Source organism: Artibeus jamaicensis, unplaced genomic scaffold (genome assembly GCF_021234435.1).
Source record: "Artibeus jamaicensis isolate MK-2021 breed Jamaican fruit bat unplaced genomic scaffold, CSHL_Jam_final contig_760, whole genome shotgun sequence".
NCBI lineage: Eukaryota > Metazoa > Chordata > Mammalia > Chiroptera > Phyllostomidae > Artibeus > Artibeus jamaicensis.
The window spans coordinates 1,086,795-1,096,848 of NW_026521955.1; the positions used below are offsets into that span (position 1 = coordinate 1,086,795).

General features: G+C 42.0%; 1 long non-coding RNA gene across 1 annotated transcript; it reads left to right on the forward strand.

Moving 5' to 3' along the window:
- The first annotated feature begins 736 nt into the window (after window positions 1–736).
- Window positions 737–9,744, forward strand: LOC128628464 (uncharacterized). The gene is made up of 3 exons (XR_008392869.1): window positions 737–871; window positions 6,596–6,726; window positions 9,562–9,744. It is a non-coding gene; the product is annotated as an uncharacterized LOC128628464 (long non-coding RNA).
- Window positions 9,745–10,054: the final 310 nt, after the last annotated feature.

Consider the following 10,054-nt stretch of genomic DNA (forward strand, 5'->3'; position numbering starts at 1 on the left):
GGACCTGATCTGCAACCCAGGCATGTGCTCTGACTTGGAATCAAAACGGTAACCCTTTGGTTTGCAGGCTGGCACTCAATCCACTGAGTTACACCAGCCAGGCTGTTTCTTCAGCTGGGTTCTTGATCTCTTGCTAACTATTTGTCCTTCTGGTATTCCCATGATACAGATGTTGTTATGCTTTATGTTGTCAAAATGTTTCTTAAGATCTCCTCATTTTTTTAAATTCTTTTTTCTTTTTGCTGTTCTGTCTGGGTGTGGTTTTCTACCTTGTCTTCGAAAACTTTGATATGATGATTGTCTGCTTTATCTAGCCTACTGTTTATTCCTTCCAATGTAATAGTTATTTCTGGTATAGCATTATTTCTGACTGTTCGAGTTTTTATGGTTTCTATGTTTTTTTTCATGCTTTTGTGTATACTTACAATTATTACTCTAAGCTCTCTGTCTGAAAGAGTCCAGCCAACCCTCTTGTGCTTTTATTTCATCTAGTTCTGGAATTCTCTTGTTCTTTCATTTGGTGTATGTTTCTTTGTCTTTCCATTTTCCCCCGCTTCTTTGTATTTTTTTGCTCCATCTGCTATACTAATCAACCTTTAAACCAATCAGCTGTTAATCTAATCAAGCTGTAATCAGCAGCCTGGCTTAAGCACTATAGGGTGGGGCAGAGAAATTCCTGGGGGCGGGGCTATTGCTGCCCCTCAGGCTGATGCCATTTGGAGAGGAGTTCTCTGAGAAAGCCTGCTTTTGCATTATGGCTAATGACTCAGCACAGGGACTCTGGTTTCTTCAGTTTTCTCCCCACAACCACCAGCCCCAGACTGCTCTGAAGTGTCTTTAGTCTACTCTGCCCAGGATAAGGGAGCCCCAGGTAAGTGTCTACAGACAAAATTATTGGTCCTTTAAGAGGCTCTACATTTCCAGCCATTTTTCCTTGCCAGACAGAAACCCTGCTGCTTTTCACAGATGGATGTTATCTGGGTTCCTTTCTGGCTCTGGTTGCTGTTGGCTTGGGAGCCCAGCTTGGGGTTTAGACCCCGCACTTCTCAGGGGGATCCCCCAGCTGCTCAAGTATCCCTCTGGAACTTCAGCTGCCACCTGAGGGAGTCCAGCCAGCCCTCTCACGCCTCCTCCACACTCCCTACCAGTCTTCTTGTGAAGCGGTTTCTTCTGCCTGTCTGTCCTTGGTTATAAGGCTTCTTTCCAGCTGGTGTTCAGTTGGTTATTCAGGATGATTTCTCTACATCATCCTGGAAGTTGTAATTCCAGATTGGTCCTGGGAGGAGGTCAGTGTAGCTTCCCCTTGCTCCTCTGTCATCTTAGATCTCCCCAGAACCTTGTTTAAAGTAGTTGCCTTTGAGTAGGTCAGTGCTCTTGAAGGACTGCTTTCGCCCAAACATAGTGTCTGGCATTTTTGTGTCATAGAATAGTAGATTTACTGCAGTTTCAATGTCATTATTCATCTGTAAGTTCTTTACCTATATTATCGTTTCTCTCTGCAAGTTAAGTGACCAGCCCAAGGTCAGAGCTAGATTCAGAGCTTAGAATCTGATAGGTGTGAGGAAGCTTTATTCTCTGAGCTGAGCCAAGCTTTTACTTTAGTACACGAATCAGTGGAGGGCTCAGCTTTTATTCTTCAGGATAACCACTCTCTGAGATAGTAAGTCACACTCCTTGTTAAACATTTAAACAAATTTTTCATCCTGGTTACTTCTTCATGATACCCTAACAGTTTGGAATGATGGCTTTGTGAGAGAGGGCTACTGAAATCAGGCTGCTGTATAAAGCACGTGTGTCTGATGTTTAGTGGACCACTCTGTATTAACTGTGTAGTCATAGAGGGACCGAAAGTCACAGATGGCAATGCCTATGTGAAAAGAAAATGTGCATTTGTGATTTGGCTGAATGAGAAAGTGTTCTGTCCAGTGTTGCAGTGTTTTCCCTGACCCCAGCTCAATTCCTACAACCTATAGTCTCAATCAGCACACAGTGTAGGACTTATTTATGTGTAGGACTTATTTATGTGTAGTACCAATTGCCACTCTTCTGCTACTGTTTGGTTATCGGTGTTCTCCCCCTTGGTAGGTACTGACCTGTTTGCATGTGAGGAGCAAGTCATAACATTGGCGTCCCTCAGCACGTTTAAGACATTTGGCTGATTGAACTATTGACTGCAAAAACTTTTCTTCAGAACTTGGTGCAAAATCTTATACATGTTCTTTCTTGCTCAGTGATAACTACTCTGTGATTTGTGGAGCATCATGGCATAATTAATAAATGTTTGGGTTCTAGAATCAGACTTTGTTAGTTCTTCTCATTACTAGTTTTGGGATCTGAGACAAATCCCTGAATCTCTTTGGGCCTCGGTTTCTTCATCCATAAATAAGAATAACCACTGTTATTTATACAGTTGGGAGCTTTGGGTGAGTTGATATACATGAAACACAGAGAATAGTGCCTGCCACATGAAAAGGGCTCGCTATTGCTATTTTAAGAAATATTAAAGTCTTTAGGGTCTTGACATTCAGGTTAGTCATAATTTATGGGTTCAGGAAGCCTGAAGATTCTATTCACAGCTGGCCTAGGACTTCTGTGAGTAATTTTGAGTCATAATGAAGTGACATAACTCTGGAAAGTTCTAAGTTCAGATGAGTACATATGAACAATGGAGTTGAGTTATTAATACAACCATTTGGAAGAATTTTAGTGCAAGGTTAAGGTGAAAGAAATGGATTGACTCTGAAATCAGTGGCAACACTATGCACTTGAAGTCCTGTTATCTAAGCAAGAAATAATTTTTAAAAATTCATCAGAGGATCTCAAAGCTCAAAAAAAAAAAGAAAATTCCAAATCTCTTTCAGCAAAGTCCTTCAAAGCTGTGGTAGGTTCCTAGTTGAAATCCAGGTGACTGTAGCTTTGCTTAAATAAACACATGGCTTGGAACTACAGATGGGAATGGAGAAAGAAGTTGCTGGTCTCCAAAGATGGCCCCCAGTGAAGTCTGCCTTCCAGCACTCCCACTCGTTCAGTCTTCTCCCCAGGACTCTAGGATGGCCATGAGACTTGCTTTTGACCCATAGCATGCAGTGGATGTGACACTCCATTACTCTGAGGCTTGGTCACAACAAGGCTCACAGTGTTCGCTTATCCTTCTGGAATGCTAGCTCTGTAGGAAGTCATTGACCAGGCAACAAGTCCAACTATCCAGAGAAGACCATGTTATGAAGCAGCAGTGTACTGGGACCACGGACTCTAGTCCATCTTGAGTGTGGAGAATTAGGGGATGAATTGTCTGTAGAGAATTTAAAAACAGTATTAAAACCAACCAAAACTTGATCTGCTTTTTATTATCACCATGCACAAGCAATTCCAAACAATGTAGTGATACAATATCCCTTCCTATGAATGGACCTTTCTGCTTCTCCTCACCCCCTGCCCCCTCCCCCCATACACACCCTGTAAGCCAGTGCCGTGAGGCCCAAGGTAGCCATGTGGAAATAGAGATGTCTAGCCAGCTGCTCCAGCCATCCTAGCCCAGGCATCAGGATGTGAAAGAAGTCATTTTGGGTGTCTGGCCCATGCTGGCTTTCCGAAAACTTTAGCTCCTGTTTTGCGTAAAAGATCAAAAAGCCATAGGCATCCAATTGAGCATAGTCAACCATAGACCTGCAGCTGAGACTATAAGTAGTTGTCCTAGGCGACTAAGTTTTGAAGTGGTTTGTTATGCAGCAATTGATAAACAGAACGGACAAGAAGCAGGTAAGAAAGAAAAAGCCACTCTCTTCTGTTTTTTTATTCTTGTAAACATAAAATAACACCCAAGTATCCTTTGCTGTGTAGGGTTTCTAGAGATCTGCTTATCTCAACATTAACAGAAGCCAAAAGTACTTGATTTCACCATTAGATGGAAATTATATCTATGTAGATGTTGCTAAGCAATAAGAGATCAAAAACCTCTAAGGGGTGACCACAGAATGCAAAGCACTGGGTCAGCCTACTAAGTTCTTGATGCACTTCCTAGTTTTAAAAGCCTGTTGTAGGAAGAAGTGATATCTACAGTGTGGGAGGAGGAAGGTCTCAAAGGACCTTAAAGGGACAGTGCACACTTCATTATTATTTACCTAAAATGATGAGCAAACCAAAAAGCCAACCTATGACCTGAAAAATGGTCATTTGTGATTTAAAAGAATAAACTCTTTAGGAATAAATACTAATAGCACTACTAACTTTGTCTCTTCTCATCCTCACATCATTTAAAAATACATTTGGCCCTGGCCAGGGGGCTTGGCTGGTTGGAGTGTTGTCCCATACACCAGAAGGTTGCAGGTTCAATTCCTGGTCAGGGCACATACCTGAATTGTGGGTTTGATCCCCAGTTGGGCGCTTATGGGAGGCAATTAATCAACATTTCCCTCTCACATTTATGTTTCTCTCTCTCCCCAATTCCTTTCCTCTCTCTCTCAAATTGATAAGTATATCCTTGGGTGAGAATTTTAAGGAAATACATTTGTAAGGGTTAAAATCCTTTCCCTTGAAATAACCTCAACTTTAAATATTTATTAAAACACAAATTAATATTCAATGGCTTTCAGGGCCCTATGAGCATGTTATTTAGTGAAGAGCAGATTCAATATTTTTTTGAAAGAGAACATCAGTGGGTCTGTGGGGCCCTATACACTCTTCCTTTGGCTGGACAGAGAGGCAGGCTGAGAAAGGGGCCTGGGAATAGCCAATTAGCAGGTGCATATGAAACCCTTCAGGGTCAGAATAAAGTGTGTGCCCTGTTTTTCACCAACAGTAGTCATTTTCATTATTTCCTCTGGGTGACCTTTTGTCCCTCGTTTGCTTTTTTTTCTCTTGACAATTAATTTTTAAAAACAAATTTAAAAGGTAGAAAAAAAAGGTAAGCTCAACAGAAGAGAAATGGTAACTGAATGTACGTATTTTATCAAGATCCTGTGTACCCCAAGCACACATAATTGGGGCGCCCACAAGTGTCCCAAACCTTTCATGAGACGTGGGTATTGAGAGGGATAACCACGCACAGTGAGCGGAGAACCTGCCCGCAGCCGGCCAGCGTTGCTGTGGTGAGCGCTCCCTCCACAGAGCCTGACCGGAGCAGACCCACCAAATCCTGCGTAAGTGGTCAGAGTACAAATGAGGCTGTCGGTGGGTAGTCCTACCCTATTCACGAGCTCTTTCAGAACAATTTTCATTACTTTTTTTAAACACTGTTTTTGGCAAACACTCGACACTTGAAATAAAAAGTGCATGAGTCACCTACTGGGACAGGCACAGTATGTGGTTCATTGAATTTAGCTAAATTGTGAGTCATCCATCAATAGTCCTCTCGGTGAACATACTTGTAATAATTTCACATGTTACAAACAAAAATAGGTATGATTTTCAAGATTCTTGAAGCTATTTTCCTTGGGGATTTTTTTGGATTGTGTTTAGTGCTATTTGTTTTGCTAGATGGTGAGAAAATTGTCAGCCTTCTTTTCAGGTGAATCCGAAATTTGTCTCTGTCATGTTGTAAAAGAACTATGATTTGGGAAGCTTTTGGGGTGTAACATGGACCTGGAGTCATGAGTTGGGGAAAATAACAAGAATTAATGATTCATGTATGTTCTTGTCAGATCATTGGCCTTTAAGATTAATTTTGGCATCTGAGAAACGGTGGGCTCCACTCTCAGAAGAACAGTGTCGGAGCTGCAAAACGCGCACAGGGCGGCTTTGTGTCCCCGGAGAAGGGCGGCGCGGGCGGTGCAGAGTCTGTGCGCCGCTGCCCTCTGTCGGGTGGCGCCAGCACTCCTCCGGCCGGGCCCCACCGTGCACGAGGCTCCTGGTCTGACAGCAAATAAGTCAGCACTGGACTAAAGCCAGTTCTGGTTTTTGTTTTTTGTTTTTTTTAATAGTTGGCTTGTATAAACTAAAAGGAACGTGTCTCTGGCCAGAGCGGTAAGAGTCTAGGGTTTCTGGCGGAAGGCCCTTGCTTCCTTTCTGGTGTCTGCCTGGTCAGAGGCTGGCATCTGCTGTTTGAATGGCGTGGCAGATGTGATTAAGCCGCTAGATCCTTGCCTTTTCGAGAAGTAAAAATAATCAGAAGAGAAAGTATTCCTGGCTATTACTTTTCCTGTCTTTGATAAGTGTAATAAAGCCATAAAAGGGTTTTTGCTTTTGTCTAGGACCAGAAGTGAAAGTTTTTACATGGCTGTAGAAGAAGTTACGGTTCTTTTCAAATGATGCATAAAGTGCTCATACCTGTAGGATGTCTGCAGGAGGCTCAGGAATCTGGTTGGGGAGTTTGCTTGGTTTGGGCGCATGTCTCTGTCTTCCTTCATCTTCCCCACTGTAGCAGGGTTCAGTGTCAAGGCTGGAGCCTTGGAACCCTGTCCTGCTGCCACTTGGGAAAGTTGTGTGGCTCTTGAAACGTCATGTTTCTCATGTCTGTAAAATGAGGCATTTGGAAAAGATGATTTCTTAGGGTTATTTCATTTTGGAGAGTGGAATAAAAATGATCTTTTCTCCCTAGGTGATAATATAAGCCCTCTCTCTTTGTCTCTATCTCCCTCTCCACTTGTCTTTGAAAAAGCAAGGTATTCACTGTGCTAATTTAGGACCAGGAGGTGAGGTGGTGGAAACAGCATTGGAGACTCCAGCAGCAGTCTCTGGGGCCAGCAGATGGCGCACTTGCACAGTCCACACGTTCTCCAGGCTCCCAAGGTAAAGTAAATGGTACTGATTAGCATCCAAAAATCAACAGCTACTGGTTTGAACAAATTGCAATACTTTCCAGACTACTAAAAGCATGGCACTTTTTTTTTTGAGTTGGAACATTCACTAATATTTATATAATGGTTAGGAAGGTTGTTTATGACACTTTCATCACCGACAGCACCTTTTACCTGGGCACAAAAAAAAACTTCAATGTGCTTATTTTTTTTTCAGGTGAAGAAGTAAGGGCAGAGAATAAGATGGCTAAAGTCACAGCAGAACTAGTCCAAATAATTCAGACCATACACCTTGGTGTTCTTTAAAAATTCTCATTCTTAGCTTTCCCTCCTCTAATGCTCATTCCTCTTGGTTGCGAAGGGGCATGCGTGTGTGCTGGGTTGTTGTCTGGGAGAGGGGAGGAGAAATGGACGCCTTTCGGGCCTTTGGGGCGTCGTTGCCTGCCACAGCCGCTGCAGCGCCTGACCTCCCTCCTCCTGGTGAGAAACCTGTGATAATCCCAGATGCCCTGTGTGGAGTATTTGCTCTGAGCCAGGCATAGTTTCAGCAGTTCTCATGTGTCAGTATTAATCATTTAATCCTCCTAACACCCCAGAGGGAGGCAGAGTGGGTGAACCACTTGCTGGGAGTAACAGATCTGTAGACTTTCTAGGCTCCGAATTAAAGTGATAAGGACAACAAACTACTTTTTTTCAGTGATAACCACTTTTGACCCCAAGTATTTTCCAACTACTGGATCGTGAACTGATTTTTAATTTTTATTTAAAGTATGGGAAATTTACGGGAACTTTGGTTATATTGTGCCAGCCTTGGTTACATCAGTTAGCGAGCTAGTGTTGGTTTAGAAGAATTCCTTCTGCACCTCATACTTAAAAGGAGTGGTTCACCAGAAATGGAAAAAAGATGTGAATGAAATAAGGAAGTTTGTATGGCAGTTTAATCACACAAGTAATAAATATTTTTCAAATGCTCACTTTGTCCACTAGCCATCAAGCAGCATTAGGGACGCACACTATGTGAATGATATGTATTTGTTACACAAGAACGCAGAGTGCCCTTGGACGCCAGACACAAACATTAGTTCATGTAACCCTCATCACAACTGTGGTGAGCCCCATTTTACAGACGGGGAAGCCAAGGTTAAGGGAGATTATGTGAACAGCAAGTAGGTGACAGAGCCAGAATTCAAACAGGCTTCTGTTTCTGATCATGCCAATACCCCCTGGGCGGTGCTGCCGGCTGCAATGGGTAGCAGGTACCTCGGTGGAATGCGGAGCCGTTTCACCAGAGTCCACAACAGGAACCACACCTGTTGATTCCCAACCACCTAACACAGATCCTGGTAGAGCAAATAATTTCTAAAATAAAAAATGAGAGTAAAACTCAATAAATGACCTCTTAGCCTTGGTAAAAGAGAAGAGTGACCAAAAATAACAGGAGACCACAGGGAGGCCTACACATTTTTTAGACAAGCATTAACGTTGGTGCTATTTAGAGATGATTAGTTCTTCATTTTCACTGAGGACTAAACAAAAGGAAGTTGTATTAAACCACAGTTGTATATGAATAAAGAACTGTTGTCTTTACCTCCCCCTTCTAAAAAAGGGTAAAAAGGCTTTGATGTAAGAAAGCAACATTCCAGAGCAGCCTGGCATTGTTTTAGTCCTGAGTGTGGGTGGCTCCGAAACCAGGACCACTGACATATTGCCAGGGGCCTACAAATCCCGAATACACGTCCAGCCTCATGAATACACTGAACACGTACTCACACGTATTTCACTCCTGTATTTCAACAGGAGTATGTGCTGTTTTACTTACCACATTACAAAGTTACTTCCACAAATTTATGTGCAAATGAATTCACAGCAGCATTCTGTTGTATTTTTTCTTAATATAAATATAAGGTCTAAAATATGAGCTATAAAGTTTAGATTCTACAGCAGCTTACTCCTTTACAGTCTTAAGCATGTTAAAATATACATAGAATTTTATAGGTAACTTGGATTAAAAAATGAAAATTGGAAGTCTTTCAGCAGCAACTTAAAAAAAATCTCTGGACTGATCAGAGGGTGCTTTGTATATATCCTTAGGACTGTGAAGAATTACCTAGAGGCAAGACAAGAGCTCATTAATTAAATATTTCCGTACTGGACACTCATCATGCCTGACAGTTCTCTCATTATGTGCCCCTCAGAGGGACACGAGTTGTCAGCAGCTGATGTAGAATAATTTTCTCGCTGCTGTAACTGGAGGAGAAAAGGCTCGATAGCAATTCTTCATGTCTATTAGGTAAATTATTTGAGGAAAATGGTTTTGCACTAAAGGGAGAGTCAAAACATCTCGTGCAAAATCTTAAAATAATTTGTTTCTTATGAGAAAAAAATAACTTTCTCCAAATGTAAACATCTTTTGCTGCTGCCCCCAGGACCCCTCCACCTTTGCCGCCTCTGTCCTCAGGTGTATTTCTCTATTTATTACGTAGTGAATATTCTATATGCCTGATGTAACAGAAATGCCAAGTGTGAAGCATTCAGTTGTTTTTACTGAATATTATAAACTGAGAAATTCGGCAATACTTTGTGGCCTTTATGGTGGGCAAGATCTTTTGGATATTCTTTCAATTATTCTTTTCCTTGACAGAAATGAATCCATTTTTACACTCATATTTATGTCTATGATCTACATGTATGTCTATCTGTATCTGAATCTGGTAGAAAATTGTGCTTTGTGTTTCTCTTTACATGAATTATAAAAACACAGCTTGGGTCATTTGGCTTATTATGCTGGTTCCCACAAACAAAAACTGATGCGGTCCTGTTTCCACAGCTGATTTAAATGGAGCAAAGGAAGGCATTTGTAGATGACATGGAGATGAAACCTGAAAGGCCATCAGAGACTTACCTCTGGAAAAGCACTGGATCCAAATAGTTTTACAAGCAATTCTTGCAAACTTTCATCAGAGACACTATTTTAAATATTTCAAAGCTTTTTAGTTCATTTGGTAGTAACTCTGACGCCCAAAGAAAACCATATGTAAAACTAACTGAAATGCAAAACCATCAGATTAAACCGTTTAAAACAAACAAGCTGGACTAAGGTTTATTTTATGGCACCGGTGTCACAGATGCCTTGGTGCTCCACCCACGCCCTACCGCCCACCTCTGATGTCCACCACTGCAGTCTCTCAGCTATTCTGCCTGAGAGCTCCCCCAGCCTTGGGAGCCGCAGTGTACGATTGGGTGCAGCCTAGAGGAGTGAAGGAGTTCATGTCCCCAGAGACAACCTTCGGACATTGGGACAAAAACTCAATACGGAGGCA